We start from the raw sequence: 24,985 nt of genomic DNA, 5'->3' as shown, positions 1-24,985 counted from the left end.
AGCAATGTTGCATTTGACTCCATGTTCTCAGAAGGCTAATTTATTACTTTACGATATTATATTTTATTAAAGAACACTATACTATATTATACTATACTAAAGCATGCAGAAAGGATACTTAGTGAATGTTCAAAAGATAATAATGAAAACTCCTGACTCTTTCCAGAGTCTCGACACAGCTTGGCCATAATTGGCCAATGAGTCAAAATAACTCACACCAGAATCCAATCAAACAAATCACCCGTGGGTAAACAATCTCCAAACACATTCTGCACATGAGCACAACACAGGAGAAGCAAATGAGATAAGATTTGTTTTCCTTTTTCTCTGAGGTGTCTCAGCTTCCCAGGAGAAAAATCCTGGGCAAAGGGATTTTTTCAGAGAATGTGAATGCCACAGTGTTAGAGATGAGTAATGAGATGTTTGGCTCTCCCAACTAAAGGGTGAACATGATAAGTATGTTAAGAAAAGTTGCACAGATGTATAGTTCTGTTGCTGCAATGTGTCCCCCCTGCCCAGCATTGTTATCCCGGGCTGATCTTGGTAGTCCAGCATTTGGGGAGGGGCAAATTGTTCCCAAGGGGCAAGGCTTAGCACCAGCTGTCCTCCAATCCAGTTCCAAGAAAGCAGTCTACACCAATGGACAGCGACCGAGAGTCAACAGACAGCCTTTGGGAGGAGCTAGGGCTGCCTGTTGAAACAGCAAGGATATAAAAGGGAGAGCAGCCATTGTGTGGATGAGCCAGCCACGTGGTTACCAGCCACAAAGTGGGGGAGGCTCCCAGCACCATAATTTTTTCCTTATTTAGTGCTTTTGTTGTAAGTTTTATTAAGTTTTCAATAGACCTTTCAAAATATTGAGAAGTAAACGGTGATTTCTCACAGGGAGAAAAAGTTGTAAAAGAAAGTTTCTTTGAAATTATTCCTTTTTCTTTTAAACCCAGGCCATTCCTACCACACTGACAGTGCACCACCACCTTTCTCATCACTTGGACACCCACCCCTCCAATCAACCCACTCCTCCTGGATTCTGCACAACTCCCAACACAACATTTGTCTGGGGGAAGGCACAGACTGTGTAAAGGCAGCAAAACCCAGACCTGGCCTGACTTCCCTGGACCACTGGAAAGGAGGAAATCCAGATCCTTGGACACACATGAACACAGAGTAAAGCTTTGCTCAAAGGGTTTATTGATTCGTATGACTGATTCTTCAGGGGAAATGGCCCAGGGCTCAAAGGGTTCAAGGGTTTCTTCCAGTGATGATCATCTCCTCATGCCACTGGAGAGGAAAAAGGACACTGGTCCTTCCAACCCTAAAAGACCAACCCCAGAAGGTGACCTCTGGAGCCCACTGGGCCGTGGCTGGGCTTTGTCCCCAGCCCTGTCCCTGCAGGCACGGCTCACCTAGGCATCCAGAGAGGCAGCCAGGTGCTTCTGCCGCAGGAGAGCCCGCAGCTCTTCAGCCACAGGGGGCTGGGGAAAAGGCAGCGTTAGAGACACACTGGGGGCACCGGGCTGCACTGGGAGGCAGGGGAGAGCAGGGGGGCCTTGGGGAAGGGGCTGTGGCAGCAATGGGGTGCAGGAGCTGCTGTGCTGCTGCCCAGAAGCACTGGGCTCCTGGCCATGAGCCACAGCTGGGGCAGGGGCTGCGTCCTGGTTCATCCAGGGGATCCTGGGGTGACAGGGATGGAATGCAGCAGGGCCCTGGGCAAAGGATTCCCTGGGGAGGAGCCCTGGGGCAGGGCATTGTCTGGGCTGTCAGGAGGGGTGCACTGGGCTGTGCTGGGACACACTGGGATGGCCTGGGCTGTGGTGGCCATGCAAGGGGAGGGTCTGGCACCGGCAGAACTTGTCGTACCTACCAGAGGCATCTCCAGGACTGCAGCATTGTCTAAATCCAACTGCAGAGAGACCAGGAGACCTCACTGGTCACTGGGATGTCCCCAGTGCCAGCAAGGGATGGGGGGACACCACTGCCCCCCAATTCCCTGAGGGGATGCCCTGCAATGCCAGCAGCCCACTCACTTCCCGCAGATCATCTTGGGTTCCTTCCAGGAGTGCCTGGAAAGGAGAACAAAGGCAGGGTCTGGACTGGACCTTGTGGGGCTGTAGGGGAACACAGGGGTGCAGGGGGAGAGGGATGGGAATTCAAGGCCTCCAAGGAGATCTGTTTGAGGTGGGGGGAGACCCAAAGACACTGATCTGGGGTCAATGGAGAGTCCAGGGGACAGGGCTGGGGGTATGGAAGGAGCAGGGTGTGAGGTACGGGGGAGGAGAAAGGAATTGAGGTGTAGGGACATGGGTGGGCAAGGGATGGGCTTCGTGGGGACAGAAGAGCAAGGACGAGGACGGGTGGAGACAAAACCAACAGTACTGGGAGATGCTCTGGGAGTGGGGGGTGAGTCAGGGAATTGTACAGGGAGACCCCTCTGCATGGCCAGGAAAAAAGGCAAAGGATTGAGAGGGGACATGGAAAGAAAGGCCTCAGGAATGGTCAGTGGGAGGGCACCTGGGGACCCTGAATGGGACACAGGGGAGGGACCAAAAGGGTGGGATGGGAGGCCAGAAAGGGCAGAATGTGGGGACAGTGTTTGGCTGGTGCCTCACCTTGGCCTGTGCGGGGGGGGCACAGCAGGATGGAGAAGAGCAGGGCCACGCTAAGCACAGCCACCTTCATCTTCCTCTGGCTCTGGCAGCACTGCCTGAGACTGCAGCAGGTGAGGAGCACCTTTATCCCTGCCGGGACTCCTCCCCGCACCCTCCCTGCCAGCCCCCAGGCCAGAGCCTGGCTTGGCACAGCCCCAGCCCTGGCCACAAGCCCAGCCCTGGCACAGAGCCCATCCCACCCCATCTGAGGCACGGATCCAGCCCCCTTGCCCGGCATCCCTCCAGCTTCCTGCACGGGGCAGCTGCCCCTGGAAGGGCCCAGGCACCTGGGGGGCCAAGGGGGGCAGCCAGGGAGACAAAAGCACCTGGGGACCCTGTGGGGACAATCCAACACAATCCATCCTCCAACAGCCCCAGTGCCAGATCCCCCATCTCCTGCTGCCCCTCCCCTCCCAGAGCTTTCCCGGTGGGACACCCCAGAGCTGAGCCCGACCCCAAACCCAACATGTGGGAGAACAAGGGGAACAGGGGACATGTGATCAGGTGGCTGATGGGCATCTCAGGCACTGCAGACCCTGGGGAGCACTGGGCAATGCTGATCACCTGAAGACAAGGCTGAGGGCTGGGGAATGGCTCGGCAGTGACAATTCCCACATCCACACAACCCGATATCCCTTTCCCTGCAGATGCCAAACCCGACCAAGCTCCATGCCCAGAGCATATGCCCTGTCCTGCCCCTCATCCTGTCACACCTGCAGCCTCGGAGCCCTCCCAGAGCACCTGGGTCATGGCCCTGGATCTGGGCCCAGGCCAGCACTGGCCCTGAGAAGGATGTGCTCATCCCAGGGACATGGGGAAGTGGGCACCTGTCCCCAGGCAGCCACTCGGAGCTAACTGGGGTAACAGAGGTGCCCTGTGAGGAGGAGGGGTGTTGGTGCCCTGCCAGCATCTCTGACATCTCTGGGCCTATTTACCCAGGCCCTGAGGCACCAGGAGGACATTTAGACATCCTGGGCCTCCAGGAAGGAAAATCCACAGTGAGGTGGTTCCTGAAAGCTGTCCAAGGCTGTGATTCCTGTTTGACATTCCAGGGCATTAGTGAAGGGTTCTGCACATCTCTTTCCCCAGGCACAAAGTGGATCCATCAGGGAAGTGTTATGACCCAGCTTGGAAAGCATTTCAGGCCACTGCCTTGACTGTTTGCTCTGGAACTCACCCAAGGAGGCACAGGGCCCAAGGGAGAAGATTTTTCTCAGGGGTTTGGTGCTTTGTGCCGTTGGAGGAGAGACCAGAATGTCCTCATGGGAGATTCTTGACCAGATGGACAAAAGCTGTGACATCATTGGTGGGCTGAGGTCACCTTGGAGAGAAATTTAAGGAAGTGTCTGCAGGGTCCTAAATGGTGAATGAATGGATGAAGGAGATTCTCACTGTCCTGACCCACTATCCAGCAAAACCACAGCCCAGGGAAGAGGCCTGGTGGAATCAGGGGGGAAGCAGACCTTGTTGAGCCTGGTGCACACCGGGCAGTGTGGGGTGATCCCCTGCTGGTGTCCCAGCTGTCAGTGCAGTCCCACTGCTCTGATGGACTGGGTCCTTAAGAAACAAAAGAAGTGATCAAGCTCAGGGGAGGAGGGGATCTGATCACACTTCTCTTCTCTGGGAGTTTCTTTCCGAGGGGGGACATTCCATGAGAATGGGGATGCGGTAAAGGACAGGGCTGAGAGCAGCTGCTCTCTCCATCTCTGGGCTTCAGAGGAGGATGCTGGGAGCTGCTGCTTGGGAAAAGGAATTGGTTGAGCAGGTGTCCAGAGCAGCTTCCCCATGCAGGTGCTGTCAGGTGCCTGCAGCACCAAAAGCGTCTCCACTTGGGGCTGCCTTGACAACTCCCCCAGCCCAGCAGACCCTGAGCCCGGATGGTGCAATCAAAGCTTCACCAGAGGGACGAGAGGACTCCTCACATAGCAGATCCAGCCGGGTTTATTAAGGGAAAATCCAAGGGTCCAGTGAAGTGAGAGTGAAGAGGGAAACAGGAGCAAGCAGGAACACAACCTCTGCTGAAGGGAACCAGAGGCGAACAGCCAGGAGCAGGGCTGGGGCCAGGGTATATAATTGGAGGAAGGCAGGAGGGGTCAGGGCACAAATTTTCCAATGGGGGAGGGAGTCAGGGGTGGAGTTAAGGTGGGGTGACACGGGACTCACCAATGGGGGAGCAGAGTGGGAGGGGTCTCTCAGGGAAAGCCAATGGAGGAACGGGGAGTACAGAACTTTCTGGAACTGGGGGACGAACAGCAGTCGATTGACAGCAGCACATTAACATTAACAGGCAAAGAATCATGGGAAATTGTGCCAGTCTCTCACCTTAACTTAAACAGTGGTGTCCTCCCATGGCATTCCAGGTTCCTCTTCTCCATGGCTGTCTTCCACATCTCTGCCTTTTTTATTTATTAAATTAACATTTCCCAGTGTTTTGTCAATTGTTTTCTTAAAACACATCAGTGCTGCTGGAAGGATAATAACTATGAGAAGGACCCACAACAAAATTTTAAGAATGGGGGCCACCCACACAGGAGTGCCCCACTGCATGAGCGTTTTGTCCATCATATCCACAACTTTGTTTTCAGTAAGAAGAGTCTTTATTTGCTCTTGCATTTGTTTGATGTTGGCCTGGATCGATGTGCTTTTCTATGGCAGGTTAAAATAACAAAGTCCTTTGAAATCTTCACAACCATGGCCATGGGAGAGCAGCAGGAAGGTGATGGCCGCTCTGTTCTGAAGGGTGGCATGTCTGGTGGTTTCCTCGTTCGCTAGAAGGTCTGATAAGGCAGCGGATGTAGCATTGGTTGGCTTACTAAGCCAGCACCCAAGGTGAGAAAGCTCACCGAGGGCCTTCGCAGCTGCAACCCATGGTAGAAAGATGGAAACAATGACAGTGGCAGCAGCTGTTAAGGTATTTCGGGGTGTCCTGGGAGTGGCCATCTGGTCCTCAAGTGAATCAGTTATCAACTGTTCGAGCACTGATAAAAACATGAATGGTAAAGTCAGTTGTCACTGTAATTTTCTTTGTTTTGTCCCTATGGAAGGGAGGGCGAGGGATTGGCAATTGGGGCAGGTGGAGACAATTGCCATGGCTTGGTCTCTGGAAATCTTAAATTGACATACCAAAGCGTGAGCATTCTGATGGAAGATTGCATGGCTTAGACGAGCCTGTTGAAAGACGCGGTGCAGCAGAGGAAATGTGGGTGGCACTTGCTGCCATTGCTAACAAGTGTGCTCTCTGGTTGCCCTCAGTGATGTATCTTGGCAGCTCTGTGTGCAACCGGATGTGCAGGATGTGATAAGGTTGCTCTCTGTGGGAAATGAACCAAATTAATTCAGAGAGCAAGCTGTATAATTTTTTATTTTGGACTTTCTTGAGCAGGGCACGCTCTGCCTGCTCTGCTATCCCAGTGACAAATGCAGAATCTGTGATTAAATTGAAGGGTTGCTGGAATGTTCAAAATGCCCTCACTGCTGCAGCAAGTTCTGCAGTCTGGGAGGAACCTTCAACAACCTGGATATCAGACTCCTCCTTCTGAGTTTCAGGGTCCCTCAAGGTGAACACTGACTTGTGAGATTTGCCTGAGCCATCAGTGAACTCTGTGATAGCATTTTTGAGTGGAGTTTTACTTTTATATGATTTTGAGGACAAAATCAGTGAATCTTTAAAAAGTCTGTGTTTAGGATAATGAATTGAAATTTTTCTGGGATATCTGTCTAATGAAATTTGCGGATGTTCATTTGTTTGTAATAGAGAATCCAATTGTTCCAAAGTATAAAAGAGGGAAATGCATGCCAGATCGCAAGCTGCGAGGGTCCAGAGGCATTGTCGGCCTTTAATAATATGTTTGGCTACAAGTTCTGGTGGGGTGGTAACTGTTTGATGTGGTTGGTGCTGCAGAAAAAGCCACTCGATGATGATGAGTGGGTTTTTTGCAGTATCATCCCACTGAAAGAGCAATGCATGGGAGTTTGGGCACTTACCAAAAATACCGAGGCTGAGGGGAAGGGGCCGGTCTGTCTGATGTGCCTGGTGGTGTTTGATGGCGTTGGCGACTCTCTCCAAAGTCTCACAGGCTTCTGGTGTTAACGAGCGTGGGGAAGTCAGGTCGCTGTTTCCTCGTAGAAGGTTGAAGAGCGGTACCAGTTCTTCTGTGGTGAGGCCCAGGAGAGGTCAGATCCATGTGATGACGCCGCACAGCTGTTGCATGTCTCTTAATGTCTGGGAGTGCTCATTGATGGATAGAGTTTGAGGCACAATGGTCCTTCCTGTGAATAAAAAGCCGAGGTACTTCTGTGGGCTCAATAGCTGGATTTTTTCCTGAGCTATCTGAAACCCAGTGCTTTCAACAGCTGCGACACTCTTGGAAAGTGCTGTGTCTAAGTGAGACTTGGTGGAAGCACAGATTCGTACATCGTCCATACAATGTAGGTTTGAGACTTTGTCCGAAGTTTCTCTCATCTGCCTCATGATCGTCATTGGGGACCACTGAAGAAAAGACCCTTGTCTGAAGTTTCTGGCCCTGTTGGAGAAAGTTACATGCCAAGGGCCCCGAGACCTGAGCACAGCTCCTGGCATTGTTAAGCTATTGTTCACAGGTATGTTTGCTGTATGCTACACTGAACCCAATGAAAGGAAGAAGGGGGCACCTTGCCTTTTTGCAACAATAGCCTTGGAAGTTGTCCCACCTCTCAGCCTGGCTGGACGTCTGAGTTTTGGGTGGTCCCCACAGAAAACCCCTCACTTGTCTTACAACTGCCGTGACAGACAGACTGAGATGTAAGAAGCCTCTCCATCAAAGACCGAGACATGAAATCCCTACGTGAAAAGGCCCCCCCCACACTCTTTCCAAGGACTGGGACTGAGGCCCCTAACCTGGGGGAGGTGTGTGGGGGAGGCAAGCTGACCAAAACAAGATGGATGTTGCAGGTGTGAGCAGTGGACCAAGAAGACAATGGCTCTCGCCCACTGCTGAGAACATGGATTGTGTGTACCTTTCTCTAAATACCCTTTTCCCCCCCCAAAATACAATAGACTACCTTTGATTTGGTTTCAAGTTTTACCCCTTCCCCCGTCAAAAAAAAAGAGTATAATAGAGTTCGGATGAACTGCAACCCTGAGATCTTTCCGGACGTGATCTGGTGAACTCCATTGGCTGGACATCGAAGAACTTCACCGTTTCTGTTTGGTTGCTCTATACCTTCCTTTCCCTTCCTCCCTCTTTTTCCCTTTTCGCCAGTTCCTCCCCAACGCATTTTGTTGTGGTTATTCAATAATGGTACATTTGTTTTGATTATCACTGCAACCCCCCATACCGTGTCAGTGTTTTTTGCACTCTGAGATCAACCCACAAACCATCACGAAACCCATTCGTAAGGACAGATCACGACACTTGTATACATACTATAGAACCCTTCTGTCAAGCCTTAAAAATTCTCTACAAATTCATTTCCAACATTACTGGGTCTGGCACCGCCCAGATCTGGTGTTTGCTGCCACCACTAGTGCCCAGATCTGGAAATTCCCTTGTTCCAGCAGAGCCAAGTCCAGCAATTTTCTGGTAAAGAAGGACAAAATCTGGCAATTTCTGCTTCCGGCATTGGCAATGCCAAGGTCTGGTGTTTGCTGCCACTGCCCGTACCCCAATCTGGACATTTCTCAGTTCCAACACAGCCAAGTGCAGCAATTTTTTGGAAAAAGAGGACAAAATGCAGAAATTTCCTGGTGCCAAGACTGTCACCACTCAGACCTGGTGTTTGATGGCACCGCCCATGCCCAGATCTGGACATTTCCCTGTGCCACCACAGCCCAAGTGCAGTAATTTGCTGGCAAAGAAAGCCTAAACCTGGCAGCTTCCTGGTGCTGCCACCAGCAGCACTGTCTGTGTCTCTCTGGGAGCCCCTCAGGATCCCCGGCCAGTCTCGAGTCGGCAGACACCGGGGGCAACCCTGACACGGCCAACAGCGGGGAGACGCTCTCTGTGCCCCGAGGGTACTGAGGGCACCTGGGCTGGGTGCCTTTGCAGCACAAGAGACACCAGAGACATCGGTTGGAGATAAATGGCCGACTCTTAGCAGGGGTTAATCCAAGGTTTTATTCTAGGAGTCCCAAAGGAGCCCCTACACCTAAGGGGGCTCCTGCTGAGAGCCCCGGGAGATGTGTCAAGGTTACATTTAAAGGGAGGTGGAAACCCAAAGTAGATAACATTTTATTGACCAATAAGTGACACTAAGGGATGGGTACTGAGGGATGGACATTTAGGACAGCATATGGGGCAAGGCTTGGGGGCTGACCCCTGGCCTCTGGCTGATCACTCGACATCCTGGACCAAAGCTTCTAGATGGAGGGGATGGGATGCTGAGTGATTAACAGAGAGCCAGGGTGGGGATTTGGGGATGATCTCAGCAAGGGCAAGGGATTACACAGGTAAAGGGAGAGGGGTACAGTCTGGAATAAACCATTTGGGAAAAATATGGGGATACAAAACAAAACTACTTCCAAGTATTACAAAGTATAAAATGCACTACAACATTTGTTATAAAGATACAGTTTTTATTTCTGTTGTTAATTATAAGCTTAGACATAATCGTGAAATAGCTGATATAATTATGCTTGTCTTTAATTGCCTGCTTGAATGGGATAACATCCAATGAACATGAGATGAAGACACCTGGTACAGATGTGCCAGCCATCAGCACTCACTGTCTGAAGGCAGTGTGGGCATTGGCCAAAACTGAAGATGATGACAAAAAAGGACCAAAACCACAACCAAGGCATGTGCATGCTCTAAAAAGGTGGAACCGAGGAGGAGCCATGCTAAACAGTTCTTGGAATATGGAAACTAGTTTGGGAAAAAAGTTTACTATGCATGAGGGTCCATGAATATGCAACAGGCTGATGGAAGGAAAAGGTATTTAAGGGATATCCCGAAGATAACAGGGTGGTCTTGGTTCAGTGCCAAGATGCACCCGGCCGTAATAACCTTTGCTCCATGCTCCTTGTCTCCCCTTGTCCTTTATTAAACTCTTTGAATTTTCCCAGTAGAGTTACCGTGTTTCTCCCAGCCCCGAGCAGAGAGCTCTGCCCGGGGGCTCTGGGCAAAGGCAGCGGCGCTCGGCAGCGGCCCCAGCCCGCCCAGGCCCGGGCATTGCCCCGCGCCAGGACAAAAACCCACCCGAAGGAGACCTTGGAAAGCCTGCCCGTGGCTCCTCCGCGCCCCAAAGCTGCCGGTGCTGCCCCCGGTGCTGCTGCAGCTGCGGCTCTGGAGCAGGGAGGCTCTGCGGGACCCCCGGACCGGGCCCCCTCCCAGCCGTGCCCGCCCCGGGGCTGATGCTCGGCCTGGGCTCTCTCACTGCTCCAGCTCCCCCACGGCCCCACTGGGAGCAGGCCCTGAGCACCCGGTGCCACAGGGCCCCGAGCCCCTGCCCGGCCCAGGGTCAGTGTCCATGGCCGGGCCCTGCCCAGGGCTGCGGCCCCTGCCCGCCCCCGGCACAACCTATGGCTCCAGCGCAGCTCCCTCCAGTCGGGCACTGCAGGCTCCAGCCAGGCACAACATTCTGGTCATGGCATCTCTGTTATCTCTGCTCACATGGGCACAACATCCCAGTCACGGCATCTCTGGTGTGTCTGCTCACATGGTGTGAAAAATAGATGTATTTTATGATTGGCTTTTTGCAAGTATTAAAATCAATATTATATGTGTTGTGTTAGAAAGCAATGCTGAATTAATTTTCTTAAGTACTGCGTTAAATATAGTTTTAGGTTATAAAAGTTGTTAAAATAGAAACTATGCTATGTGAGATACTTTTTTTAAAGAAAGGACTTGCAGTGAGATAGCAGCCACAGGACACTGAAGTCTTTCAGAGAAGAAGAATTTATTGCCTTCTTATCAGAAGAAACAAACTTCTTCCCACCTCGAAGGCATGGTTAGGATTAGAGGGAAGAAGTTGACACTGACCAGACAGAATCCTGTGTTTGAATGGAATTTATGCATCATGTATGAATATGCAACGGGCTATTGTTTTTAAGGGTTAGTCATTTATTAACAGGTGTCCTTTTTCGGGCTCATGCTGCCCAAAAAAAGGTACCCGAACGCCCGTAACTCTTTGCTTTTATTATCTCATATTGTCCTAATTTAATTTGTCCAAATTTTTATTACTCTAATTGTGTCACTATTCTTTTTAACCATTTTATTACTATTAAACTTTTAAAAATTTTAAAAACAAGTGATTGGCGTTTTTCACAATTTGGTAGCAGAGGATGGTTTGCAGGCTAGGAGCAGGCTGGCTCTGTGGCAGAACTGCTGGGGGGGGCTCCCAGACTGTCGGGGTCCCGAGTCCAGGATGGCAGTGTGGGCCCGGGAAGTGGGCCGAGAGAGAGAAGAGAAAAGGAGAGAAGAGAGAGAGAGGGTAAAAGAGATCCAAGGCATGCCCCCAGGGTCCCCATGCCTGGGGCTGCTCTCCCCTGCTCCTGCTCTGCAGCGAAATGGCAGCAGCAGGGGAAGGGCCAAGAACAGCCCTGGTAGCAAGGCCGTGAAGAGAAAGAGAGGGGGAGGGGGACTAGCACTAAAAGATAAAATCAAAGCAGAGATTGATGACTCTCCAAACCTCACAAAGCGGTTTGTTTTTCTTAAGTAAGAACGTTTTTTGGTTTCTTTTTTTTTTGTGGTTGTTTTGTTTGTTGTTAACGAGAAGGATTTTTTCCTGAAGAAGAGGCTGCTGTAGAGAAAGCTTTTAGCTAAACCCAGAAAGTTTAGAAGGAAAGCGAATAGTAAAAGTTAATGCAGTATTATCTTTCTTTTATTACTATGCTATTAAGAAGTCCTTTCCACGTACTACTGAAGCAACAATCAAAATCATGGAAAGAGAGTGAATTCATGCCAGCAGAATCAAAGGACTTGTGAAGAAACCTGAGGAACAGACTATCACATTTAGACTGTGTGATACCGAACTGACTTTCCAATGGGGACTGAGTGGCAAGAGTTTGAGAAAACTCAAATGATCCAAGAAATGTTCAAAGAATAACACTGAATTAAGAAATAAGATAACGCTTATATCACTAGTTTTGAGCACTACCTGAATAAAACATCTCCTTGGGGGAGGAAAACTTCAGATAGAAGGATCAAGAATGTTTTTGTATTCTGACCTTAGCCTGAAAATTGTACAGAGGAGAAGGGGAATTACCATTTCCATTAGTAAACTTTATTTGATTCATTCCAATACTAGACATGCTAGCTGGGTTATAAGTAAAAATTGTGAGAGTAATTAGTGTTGTAGTTCACAAAATTTATGCTCTTATTGCAAAAAGTGTTAAAGAACTGACTTGGTTTCGTGGATGGGAATTATTAGTGCCTGTTGAATGAGAGATACCTGAAGAACAGTAAGAGACCATGTTATGAACAAAAATTCAGTTGATATTTTTCTGTGAGAAAAAAAGTTACCACTACTGCTGGGCTGCTGCGCCTGTGTTATGGTAATTACGGGTCGTTGTCGTTAATGGTTGTTTTTGTATTAGTAAAAGCCCTGGCTGGGGTGAGGTAATGGCCCTTCTCCGAGACAGTAACGGGTGGGGACCTTCCCAAACAGTGAGGAGAAGAGACCTGGGGGGGTGGTTTATGCAAAGTGACTCCAGGACCAGCATGCTGTGGGGGACTATGGCTCCAAACACATAGAGAAAAACCCAAAAACAACGAGCCAAATAAGAGTTGAGAGACTGGAGTGATGTCTGGACGTGAGGAGCCGAGTGCTAAGCCTGCAGAGATGCTGAACACCTTCGGAGCCCCTCTCGCCCTGACCATGGGAGTCGTCCCAAAACCGGGAGCAGGCAGGAAGGAACAGAGAAAACTGACATCGGACGGGATCACCACGCCCTAAAGGCTCCCACGAGGACGTGATTCCCCAGCTCTGCCCCTAGTGGACAGAGGTGTGCTTATCCTCCTCCTCTGAGTTGCCCTGGGAGAGAGGACGGGAGACTGCAACCCCGCCGAGCTGCCCAATCCTGAGCTGATCACTTTTAACAAAGGCATTAAAGAGGATAAGAAGTCTCCTGGCCCTGTTTATTTCAGCTGGGAGCTCGTCCGGGATAGCCACGCTGCAAGAGGACTCAAGATTGGTCATCTTGGACCTCAAGGACAGCTGGCTACAAGGACCAGAGGGATCAGCTCAGGAGCAGCGACGCAGAGGAGCACCGGAGCACTGGACTGGTGAGAAATCTGGTGGCGGGAGTGGGAGATGAGAACGGGTGTGTGTGAATGAGACGAAGGCCGGCAGCCGGACCTTCGACCTGAGAGTGGGCCCCTTAGTACTGCGTTTTCGGTCTTTCGCGAGAAAGCCGGCCAGGAACATGGGCCAGTGCTTGGGTGCTTGGAATTAGTGTGAGTGAGTCGTCTCCTAAGGGGGAAAAAAGGCCCCCCCAACCCCCCCGGGCGTGCAGAGAGAATATTTGTATGAATGGCACGCAGCCAAAGTAAGTCCTGACAGAGGGAAGTCAGGCAGATTTGTCAGTCCCGAGAAGGATTCGGGTAAGCTCACAAGCCCTGCAGGCAAAGTAAGTCCTGACAAAGGAGTCAGGCACAAACCCCAGCAAAGGAGGCTGCGGTTTGCTTTTAAGTCCTGATACGGTGAAGCCTAAAAATTGGTGGGTTAGGCAAACTAAAATCAGGCAGTTGTTTTTCCTGACTTAGGGAGTCAGGCACGACCCGGTTTCTTAGGCCGAGGCTTCGTGTGTTCAAGTCCCGATAGATGTAAGACCTGACGTTGGGAAAGTTGGGCAATCAAGAGATTGGACAGTTGTTTCAGTATAAAGTCCTGAGCATCAGGCAGAAATTTGAAGTTCAGTGGAGGAGGCTGAAGCTCCTCAAACAAGTTTTTTTTTAAATTACTGGTCAGTAAAGGCACCTTTAGGATTTTTTTTACTCTTGAGACCTGAAAAATGGGAGGGTGTAATAGTAAAAAGACCGGCAAGAGACTGAGGTATATACATCCCAGTAGTCCCTTAGGAGAACTGTTAGTAAAATGGGATTCTATAGAGGCCACGGAAAGATTAGATAAAGTGAAAATGACCCATTATTATATGGAAGTGTGGCCAGAATTAGAGGTGCAAGGAGGATGGCCTTGGTGTGGGACAAAGGATAAGTGGATGTGCTAACAACTAAATAATTATTTGACAGCTCGAGGTGATACTGATCCTGAGCAATTACTGTATGTATCTTGCTGGGTAAAGAGCACTGTTGAGGATGAAGGGGTGCGAAGTTGTTAGGTACAGAGAAAGAAAGAGGGGAATGAAGGAGGGGAGAATAGGACTAGTAAAAGATGGGACCCCCTGGATTATTTGCCTCCTTCTGCCCCTCCACTTTATAATCCTCTTCTTCAAGTACCTCAAACGGCAGGTCCAGTTCTTCCCCCAGCTGCCATCTCATTACCACCTGCTCAAATTCCTCCTCCAACCTCTTCAGCTTCTCCTATGATAAACCCAGTATCTCCTCTGGTAACCACTCCCTCACCACCCCTTTCAGCTCCTCCAGTTCCTTCTGCATCACCACAAGTGCCTACTCCACTTGCTGCATTCTTCACCCCTTCTCCAGCTTGACTTAATATCCACTGAGGCTCTTCTCCCCCTCCAATTGCTGTCCCTTTACCTCCTCCTAGTTGGGGCACAAATGCCTCCTCGCTCGATAAACAGATTTTAAAAAGAACATCAGTGTTTACTTCCATTTATCCTCTTTTTCACATGAGCACTGAAAACAGATTTCTACGTAATAATTTTTAAAATGCATTTCCTTGTAATCACTAAGATGCACCAAACTGCAAATTTAGGACACCAAATTCAACCTCTAATTCACTTTCCATTTGATAAAACATACACTGATAATAAGCACCCCAGGCGTGCGGAGAGAATATTTGTATGAATGGCACGCACCCAAAGTAAGTCCTGACAGAGGGAAGTCAGGCAGATTTGTAAGTCCCGAGAAGGATTCGGGTAGCTCACAAGCCCTGCAGGCAACGTAAGTCCTGACAAAGGAGTCAGGCACAAACCCCAGCGAAGGAGGCTGTGGTTTGCTTTTAAGTCCTGATATGGTGAAGCCTAAAAATTGGTGGGTTAGGCAAACTAAAATCAGGCAGTTGTTTTTCCTGACTTAGGGAGTCAGGCACGACCCGGTTTCTTAGGCCGAGGCTTCGTGTGTTCAAGTCCCGATAGATGTAAGACCTGACGTTGGGAAAGTTGGGCAATCAAGAGATTGGACAGTTGTTTCAGTATAAAGTCCTGAGCATCAGGCAGAAATTTTGTTTGATACAGGAGCAGATAAGTCCTGTCTCAACGAAGTACTAAAAAGTATAGTATAGTGAAAAAACATCTGAAGTTAGACAAACAGCTAGGTAGAAAGGATATCCAATAGCACCAAAAACTGGCCAGTAATACTAAACTTGTAATAAGTGATGTGAAAGTAAAAGGTACCTTTTTGTTGTCTTGTTGTGTGTGTGAGAGTGAGTCACAAGCAAAGTCAGCCTCAACTTCCCGGGCAGGTGGGAAGGGGGCAGTGGAAGTGTGTGTGTGACCTGCAAATCAGGCTTGTGTCCTCCGGGCGGGTGGGGGGCTGTGGCCAAAGTGTGTGTGCTACCTGCAAACGAGACTAGTACTCCCCAGATGTGTGAGGGAGCTGTAGCTGTAAGAGCGTGAGTCACACGCAGACAGCCTCACAGGTGAATGTGCACCAGAGGCAACCAGAGCCAGGGCCCTTCCAGGAGGCCCAGAGATACTGAGACCTGTGGGCTGACCCCAAGGTGAGGGGGGGCTACAGGGACCCGTGATTTTCTAGCAATAAGGATTCAGTTTGTGTCTTGAGGGTCTGAAGGAATGTGTGAGAGTGAATATAGACAAATTAGAATAGAGGTAATGTAGATTGTGCATTACAAGTTTTACCACATCTCCTTAGAGGGAAGTGTATAGTGTAGAAGAATGGTGTAAGAAAAAAAGAAAAAAAAATTAAGTGTAAGGGGTTGAAAGAAGTATTTAGGCTCTAAGTGAAAGTAAGAAACAGAAGCAAGAGATACATAGATAAGATCTTGAAAAATAGAACAGAAAACCAGTGAATTAAATACACAGAAAAATGGGGGAATAAAAGTACTTTTGGAGTTAAGTTAGCTAACAGAAATACAACTCCTTGAAAGATACAGAGTATGTAGAAGTTGATGAGAGAAACATGCAAGCTATGGAAAAAGAGAAATTAACCAATAACATTAAACAGAGAAACTGAGTTTTGATAAAATCATTAAATAGAAGACCATTAATGCCTGTGTTTGAAAGCCCATTTCAGGTACCCTTCATTACTAATTCAACTGTGCAGATCAAAGGAAAAAGGTTGGACTCACATCACTCTCACCCCATGGCATTGGACAAGGATTCAACACCAGTTTTTTTTCCTCTGGCATTCTGGCATTGCACCAGACTCCACCCCATTCTCCTTCTGGCATTGGGCCAGACTCTCAGTTTTTCCCTCTGGCATTGGGCCAGAGTCCACACCACTCACCTCTGGGCACTGGATAAGGGTTCAGCCACATCACAAGTTAATTCACCTGAGTATACTGTGATTTAAAGTTGACTCTCAGAAGGAAAAGTCAAAAAGACTGAACTTTGTGGGAAAAAATTGGTATCAAGAGTTCTAACATTGCTAAAATGTTTCAAGACTGTTCTGTGTAAACTATGTTGGTAAAAAGTTTAAGACTGTAAATAAGTAATTCTGTTTAAGTTCCCCAATTTAATTCTAAAGACTCCAGGTTAATCCTCTACAGAACACTCCCCTAGGAGAAACCAAAATTAGCAGGGAACAGACCAAGAGAGGTTTAACCAGAGAAGTGGGTGGAAGGGACTCTAAAGAGCTTGGAAGCTTCTTTTCAGTAAAATTCCCCAAGAGGCAAGGCCGGGTGGGCAGGCTGTGAAAGATGACCCCTACCAGACTCTTGGGAAGGGTAGTAATGATGGCTCTGATTGCTGGTGGTGCTCAGGGGAGCCCAGCTGAGCCTTGCAGTGAGTGCTACCAACCCCTCTGTGAGGAGGAAGTGAGCTCCTTGTCGACAGTCCACATCAGTTCTAACCCTGATTGTGTTAACCTCTCCCAATTGGTCCTTTATCAGAAAAATAAGAGAATGTATTGGATAGCACACAATACTGCCACTTTTAGGCAGCCACTCCTAGGAGAGTGCCCTATAGGAGAAGCCTGGTTGTGTTTTGAATGTGATGCTGCTGAAACAAGCTCAGCAGATCTAGTAAAAAGAAAAGAAATGATGAAAATGGTAAGAATTGTTTGTAACAAGTATTTAGCAGTGGAGTATTCAGTCACCCAGTGGATCCCAAGCGATCCAAACAAATTAGTCTGTTGAGAAAAAAGAAAGAGACAAGTGTACTCACCATGAAGTTTATGAATGTTATGAGTGTACTGAAAAAGAGATAAACCCCTTTTGGAACACATTTCAAGGGAGCTCTAAACCCCTAGGTTTGATCTCTGATACTGCAACACACACCAAATTTTCAGGAGACTGGTCTGGCAGCTGCATTGCTAGAGTGATAAAACAAATTTTCTTCTTATTACCCAAAGAAACTGGATCGAGTTTGGGAGTTCCTATATATAATGTTTTGGGAGAAATTAAACAGAACAGGGAAAGTGAAATAGAAATTGAGAAAATCCAAAATTGTAAAAGCCAGGTTCAGATCCCAATATCTGTGTTAAACAAAGTAATCCGGCTCCAGGCAGTATTAAAAATAAAGAATTCAATTATTAGGAACCAAACGAAATAAAAAGATTAGCATGTGTAAATAATCGAGATCAAACTCCTACACTTGATCCCAGTGGGTGGGAGAACCTGGAGATTTTCAGAAAAAATGTATGGGAAAAGGTAGTTTTTCTCGCTGTGTATATACTTGGAAGATTGCTCTTTTTACTATGCTTATTCATCTGTTTCAGTAAAATAGTATTTGCCATGCAGACCAACCTAAAGAAACCAAGGAAAGTAACAAGGTTAAGTAACCATGATTACCAAAGTGCACAAGAAATTTATAGTAGATTCAAAACAAAAAAATTGTGAGTTGATGCGAGCTTTAAATTTAAGCTCGATCAAAGAAAAAGAGGGGGGACTGTTATGAACAAAAATTCAGTTGATTTTTTTCTGTGAGAAAAAAAGTTACCACTACTGCTGGGCTGCTGCCTGTGTTATGGTAATTACGGGTCATTGTTGTTAATGGTTGTTTTTGTATTAGTAAAAGCCCTGGCTGGGGCGAGGTAATGGCCTTTCTCTGAGACAGTAACGGGTGGGGACCTTCCCAAACAGTGAGGAGAAGAGACCTGGGGGGGTGGTTTATGCAAAGTGACTCCAGGACCAGCATGCTGTGGGGGACTATGGCTCCAAACACATAGAGAAAAACCCAAAAACAACGAGCCAAATAAGAGTTGAGAGACTGGAATTATGTCTGGACGTGAGGAGCCGAGTGCTGAGCATGCAGAGATGCTGAACACCTTCAGAGCCCCTTTCGCCCTGACCATGGGAGTCGTCCCAAAACCGGGAGCAGGCAGGAAGGAACAGAGAAAACTGACATCGGACAGGATCACCACGCCCTAAAGGCTCCCACGAGGACGTGATTCCCCAGCTCTGCCCCTAGTGGACAGAGGTGTGCTTATCCTCCTCCTCTGAGTTGCCCTGGGAGAGAGGACGGGAGACTGCAGCCCCGCCGAGCTGCCCAATCCTGAGCTGATCACTTTTAATAAAGGCATTAAAAAGGAGAAGAAGTCTCCTGGCCCTGTTTATTTCAGCTGGGGGCGCTCGTCCGGAATAGCCACGCCGCAAGAGGACTCAGGACTGGCCATCTTGGATCTTCAGAGGACAGCTGGCTACCAGGACCAGAGAGATCGGCTCAGGACAGTGACGCAGAGGAGCACCGGAGCACCGGACTGGTGAGAAATCCGGTGACGGGAGTGGGAGACGTGCGCATGTGTGTGTGAGTGAGACGCGTGCCGGCAGCCGGACCCTCGACCTGAGAGTGGACCCCTTAGTACTGCGTTTCCGGTTTTTCACAAGAAACCTGGCCAGGAACAGGGGGAAGCACGTGGAATTAGTGTGAGTGAGTCATCTCCCAAGGGGGAATAAAGGGCCCCCCCCTTCGGGCGTGCGAAGGGAATTTGTATGAGTGGCACGCACCCAAAGTAAGTCCTAACAGAGGGAGGTCAGGCACATTTGTAAGTCTCAAGAAGGATCCGAGTAAGATTTGTCAGTCCCGAGAAGGATTCGGGTGGTTCACAAGCCCTGCAGGCAAAGTAAGTCCTGACAAAGGAGTCAGGCACAAACCCCAGCGAAGGAGGCTCTGGTTTGCTTTTAAGTCCTCATACGATGAAGCCTAAAAATTGGCGGGTTAGGCAAACTAAAAATCAGGCAGTTGTTTTTCCTGACTGAGGGAGTCAGGCACGACCCGGTTTCTTAGGCCGAGGCTTCGTGTTTTCAAGTAACGATAGATGTAAGACCTGACATTGGGAAAGTTAGGGAATCAAGAGATTGGGCGGTTGTTTCAGTATAAAGTACTGAGCATCAGGCAGAAATTTGAAGTTCAGTGGAGGAGGCTGAAGCTCCTCAAACAAGGTTTTTTTTGAAATTCCCAGTCAGTAGAGGCACCTTTGGGACATTTTATTGAGACCTGGAAAATGGGAGGTTGTAATAGTAAAAAGACTGGCAAGAAACTGAGGTATATGCATCCCAATAGTCCCTTAGGAGAACTGTTAGTAAAATGGGATTCTATAGAGGCCACAGAGGGATTAGATAAAGTGAAAATGATCCATTAGTGTATGGAAGTGTGGCTGGAATTAGAGTTGCAAGGAGGATGGCCTTGGTGTGGGACAAAGGATAAGTGGATGTGCCAACAATTAAATAATTATCTGACAGCTCGAAGAGATACTGATCCTGAGCAATTATTGTATGTATCTTGCTGGATAAAGAGCGCTGTCAAGGATGAAGGAGTGCAAATTTGTAAGGTACAGAGGAAGAAAGAGGGGAATGAAGGAGGGGATGATAGGACTAGTAAAAGATGGGACCCCCTGGATTATTTGCCTCCTTCTGTCCCTCCACCTTGTAATCCTCTTCTTCAAGCACCTCAAATGGCAGGTCCAGTTCTTCCCCCGGCTGCCATCTCACTACCACCTGCTCAAATTCCTCCTTCTACCTCTTCAGCTTTCGCTATGATAAACCTAGTATCTCCTCCAGTTCTTTCTGCACCCCCATAAGTGCCTACTCCACCTGCTGCATTCTCCACCCCTTCTCCAGCTCCACTTAATATTCACTCAGGCTCTTCTCCCCCTCCTATTGCTGTCCCTTTACCTCCTCCTAGTTGGGGCACAAATGCCTCCTTGCCCAGTAAACAGCCATCAGCAAATACACCTGCTGATGTGCAGAAAGTTCAGGGTAACCCAGATATCCCTCAAAGTAGTTTGGCATCTGAAGATGGGCCATACTGTAGCACCAGATCCAAGAGCTCCAAGGCGGAGAGACTCTTTCCCCTCAGAGAGGTTCCTATGGGAGGAGTAGCGGGAGGTGTTGGCTTTGTGAATGCTCCCCTAACTGCTTCTGAGGTGAGAGGATTCAAGAAAGAGTTGGGGCATTTAGTTGAGGACCCAGTGGGCATAGCCAACCAAGTGGATCAATTTCTAGGTCCAAATATCTACACTTGGGGGGAGATGAATTCCATCCTGAGTATATTATTTTCCCCAGAAGAGGTCCAGATGATAAGGGCAGCTGGCATAAGAATTTGGGAGAAAGATAACAGTCCAGGACCCCAGGTGCCAACAGGTGAACAGAAATTGCCACTAACGGAGCCCAGCTGGAACCCTAACCAGGAACAGGGGAGGAAGGCCATGAGGGAATATAGGTCTTTGATAATACGGGGGATCAAAGAGTCAGTTCCCAAAGGAACTAATACCCAATTGGCATTTGAGGGTACACAGGAGAAAGATAAAGCTCCTGCTGCCTGGCTTAATCGCCTAAGGCGGAACTTCCAGTTGTACTCTAGAATAGACTCAGACAGCCCGGAAGGTCAAATGCTGCTAGAAGTCCAATTTGTTACCAAATCGTGGCCTGATATAAGGAGAAAACTGGAAAAGATGGAAGATTGGCAAGAGAAGGACATTAATGAGTTATTAAGAGAGGCATTGAAGGTGTATTTAAGGATGGAGGAAGAAAAAGCAAAGGCCAAGGCTAAGGTCAATGTTGCTGTAGCTAGAGAAAGTGCAGGATGGTTGGGTCCACCACCAGGAGGAGGCAAGGATAGGTCAGTACTGTCAGGTGCCAGAGGGATGGAGAGACCTCAAGGCTCTTTGAGAGAACGACATTGCTCTTACTGTGGAAAGGCAGGACACGTCAGGAGGTTTTGTAGAAAGCTCAGTCTCGATGCAGCAATAGCCAGGGAACAAGATAATTTAGGGAAGATCCTTAAAGGTGATGATTAGAGGGTCAGGTGCTTTACACTATAGGGGACCCGATGCAACATCTAGAAGAGCCCTTGGTAAACTTTGAAGTGGGATCCCTAAATGAAGAATTTGAATTTTTGAGTAGATAGAGGAGCAGATAAGTCCTGTCTCAACAAAGTACAAAGAAGTATAGTATGGTATAGTATAGTATAGTATAGTATAGTATAGTATAGTATAGTATAGTATAGTATAGTATAGTGAAAAAACATCTGAAGTTAGACAAAAACAGCTAGGTAGAAAGGATATCCAATAGCACCAAAACTGGCCAGTAATACTTAACTTGTAATAAGTGATGTGAAAGTAAAAGGTACCTTTTTGTTGTCTTGTTGTGTGTGTGTGAGAGTGAGTCACAAAGTCAGCCTCAACTTCCTGGGCAGGTGGGAAGGGGGCTGTGGCCAAAGAGTGTGTGTGACCTGCAAACGAGACTAGTGCTCCTCAGGTGTGTGAGGGAGCTGTAGCTGTAAGAGCGTGAGTGACACGCAGACAGCCTCACAGGTGAATGTGCACCAGAGGCAAGAAGAGTCAGGGCCCTTCCAAGACGCCCAGAGATACTGAGACCTGTGGGTCAATCCCAAGGTGAGGGGAGCCACAGTGATTATCTAGGAATAATGATCCAGTTTGTGTCTTGAGGGTGTGAAGGAATGTGTGAGGGTGAATATAGACAAATTAGAATGGAGGTAATGTAGATTGTGCATTACAAGTTTTACCACATCTCCTTAGAGGGAAGTGTATTGTGTAGAAGAATGGTGTAAGAAAAAAAAATTTAAGTGTAAGGGGTTGAAAGAAAAGCAGTATTTAAGCTGTAACTGAAAGTAAGAAACCGAAGCAAGAGGTAAATAAGATCTTGAAAATAGGACAGAAAACCAGTGAATTAAATACACAGAGATATAGGAGAATAAAAGTACTTTGGCAGTTAAGTTAGCTGAGAAATACAACTCCTTGCAAAATACAGAGTATGTAGAAGTTGATGAGAGAAACATGCAAGCTATGGAAAAAGAGAAATTAACCAATAACATTAAACAGAGAAACTGAGTTTTGATAGAATCATTAAATAGCAGACCATTAATGCCTGTGTTTGAAAGCCCGTTTCACGTACTCTTCATTACTAATTCGACTGTGCAGACGAAAAGAAAAAGGTTGGACTCACATCACTCTCACCCCCTGGCATTGGACCAGGATTCAACATCAGGTTTTTTTTTCCTCTGGCATTCTGGCATTGGACTGGACTGCATCCCATTCTCCCTCTGGCATTGGGCCAGACCCCACCCCTTTTTCCTTCTGGCATTGGGCCAGACTCTCAGTTTTTCCCTCTGGCATTGGGCCAGAGTCCACACCACTCACCTCCGGGCACTGGATAAGGATTCATCCACATCACAAGTTAATTCACCTGAGTATACTGGATTGAAAGTTGACTCTCAGAAGAAGGAGTCAAAAAGACTGAACTGTGTGGGAAAAAATTGGTATCAAGAGTTCTAACATTGCTAAAATGTTTCAAGACTGTTCTGTGTAAACTATGTTGGTAAAAAGTTTTAAGACTGTAAATAAGTAATTCTGGTTAAGTTCTCCCATTTAATTCTAAAGACTCCAGGTTAATCCTCTACAGGACACTCCCCTGGGGGGAAACCAAAATTTGTAGGGAACAGAACAAGAGAGGTTTAACCAGAGAAGCAGGTAGAAGGGACTCTAAAGAGCTTGGAAGCTTTTCCTCAGTAAAATTCCCCAAGAGGCAAGGCCGGGTGGGCAGGCTGTGCAAGATGACCCATACTTGACTCTTGGGAAGGGTAGCAATGATGGCTGTGATTGCTGGTGGTGCTCAGGGGAGCCCAGCTGAGCCATGCAGTGAGTGCTACCAACCCCTCTGTGAGGAGGAAGTGAGCTCCTTGACCAGAGTCCACATCAGTAGAAGGATGGTCATCCTGATCATGCCGTTGTCATTTTCCTCCAGGAGCTCCACAAGACTTTCAGTCAGGCTCTGCATTTTTTTCGGCCTGTGCAGAACACCACTTTGTGAAAGGCCGCCCTGCTGCCGCAGGGCCCAGAGGCCAAAGGCCTGTCCCGAAGCTCTGGGGCAGCTGAAGCAGGAGGCAGGAGAGCTGGGAGCAGCTGCCCCAGTGGCCGAAGCCCAGGCAAGGCCAAGCGACTGCGTTGCCCAGCCCCACGCTGCCTGCACGGCTTCAGCCACTGCCCCCTTCTCACATCAAGGGATTCTTGCCAAGCACTACGAGGCCTCGGAGTGCCAAGTAATGCCATGTGCTCGCTCTGCAGGTTCTGTGCCAGGATCTCCAGAACGCTGTCACTGCATTCCCTCAAGTCCAGGCACTCGAGGACCTGAAAGGCACAGGGCAGTGACAGGGGAGCCGGCCGGCAGGAGCCCAGCAGTGCACAGGGCCAGGCCCAGGCAGCAGCACAGGGCACGGGCACTGTCCTGGCAGCTGTGGCTGCGAGAAGCCAGAGGGCTGGGAGGCAGCTCAGCCAGGCAGCGCTGGCCTTGAGGCTCACCTCCACAAGGAATGCCAGGGCAGGGAAATCCCAGTATGGCATCTCTTTGCCGAGCAGGGCGAGCAGGTAGAATGCAATCGCGGAACAAAAGTGGATGGCTAAGCGGCGAATTTCTCTGAAGAGGGGAAAAAGGAAACAAGACCCTGAGCCAGTGAGGCAAACCTCTCCCAGGCGTGACTCATCCAGTTCTCATCTTTCCCCAGCAGCCTTCCAGCAAGGGGACGTGGGCCATCTGGGAGTTGGTTGCTCATGGGCACCGTCCTCTGCCAGCCTTTTCCAGTGTGCTTGGCCGACCCTCAGTGACAAGGCCCTCTGGCCCATGAGCATAGGCACTTTGTGGGGCACCTGGGCACAGAGCATCAATGTCAGAGGCAGTGGGGAGAAGGGGGTCTCACCTGGCCAGCAGAGCCACGGCAAAGTGGTGAGTGTCAAGAGAGAGCAGCGTGTCCCAGGCACACCTGCACTCCATTGCCACCACCACATCCTCACAGCGGAGAAGGCAGAGCAAGGACTTGAGGGTGCGCACTGCAAACCTGTGTGCAGAGCAAAGCCCAGGTCACAGCGGCAGCACTGGCTCCTTGGCAGGCCACGTGGCAGGGACAGGAGGAGTGGGATGGAGCACCTGTTGGGGCTGGTGGCAAGGCCGTGCTCTTCCTGGCATCCCTTCCAGAAGGTGTCCACCGCCTCTGGCATATCCAGAGTGCTGAAGAACACTTGGAATAGCAGATGCACAAATAGGCGGGGGAAATACACCCTCAAGATCCGTGGGAGACAGGGCACCTGGAGGATCTTCCACATCACCACAGTTGCCTGCAAAGGACAAAGCCCCCCGAGAGAGCGCTCAGTGCCGCGGTGTCCGTGTGGCAGGGCCCGAGCGTGGCAGGGAGAGGCCCGGAGAGACCTTGGCATGGGGAGCATGGGGCCTGGTCGGCCTGAAGCTGCCCCTGGGCCAGGTTTCAGGCCAGCGCCTGAGGCAGGGAGATGCAGTGAGGGAAGGAGGATGGAGAGCTGCTGGAGAGGCAGCCTTGGGGCCTGCAAAGGCCTGTTGCAGGAACTCACAGCCAGGGCAAAGACACCCGTTTCGTCCCCATCGGAGGTGCAGGTGCTGTACTCTGGCCAGCTCCCCAGCACATCCAGGAGGATCAGCTGCACCAGCTCCACAGTCCTGGCTGAGCCCATGATGGTCTTCCACATGGCCATGCCAGTTCTGCGGGTTTAGAGCTGTGTCTCAGGGGGGTCTCAGACACAGCACCAGGGGCAGCTGAGCTGGCTGCCTTTTCTGCCTGTGCCCACTGTCCCCCCTGCCAGCAGCAGCCCAACAGCCCAGGCCTGTGGGGACAG

Source organism: Melospiza melodia, unplaced genomic scaffold (assembly GCF_035770615.1).
Source record: "Melospiza melodia melodia isolate bMelMel2 unplaced genomic scaffold, bMelMel2.pri scaffold_47, whole genome shotgun sequence".
Lineage (NCBI taxonomy): Eukaryota > Metazoa > Chordata > Aves > Passeriformes > Passerellidae > Melospiza > Melospiza melodia.
The sequence above is the reverse complement of the archived record's forward strand: the minus strand, read 5'-3'. Positions refer to the sequence as shown.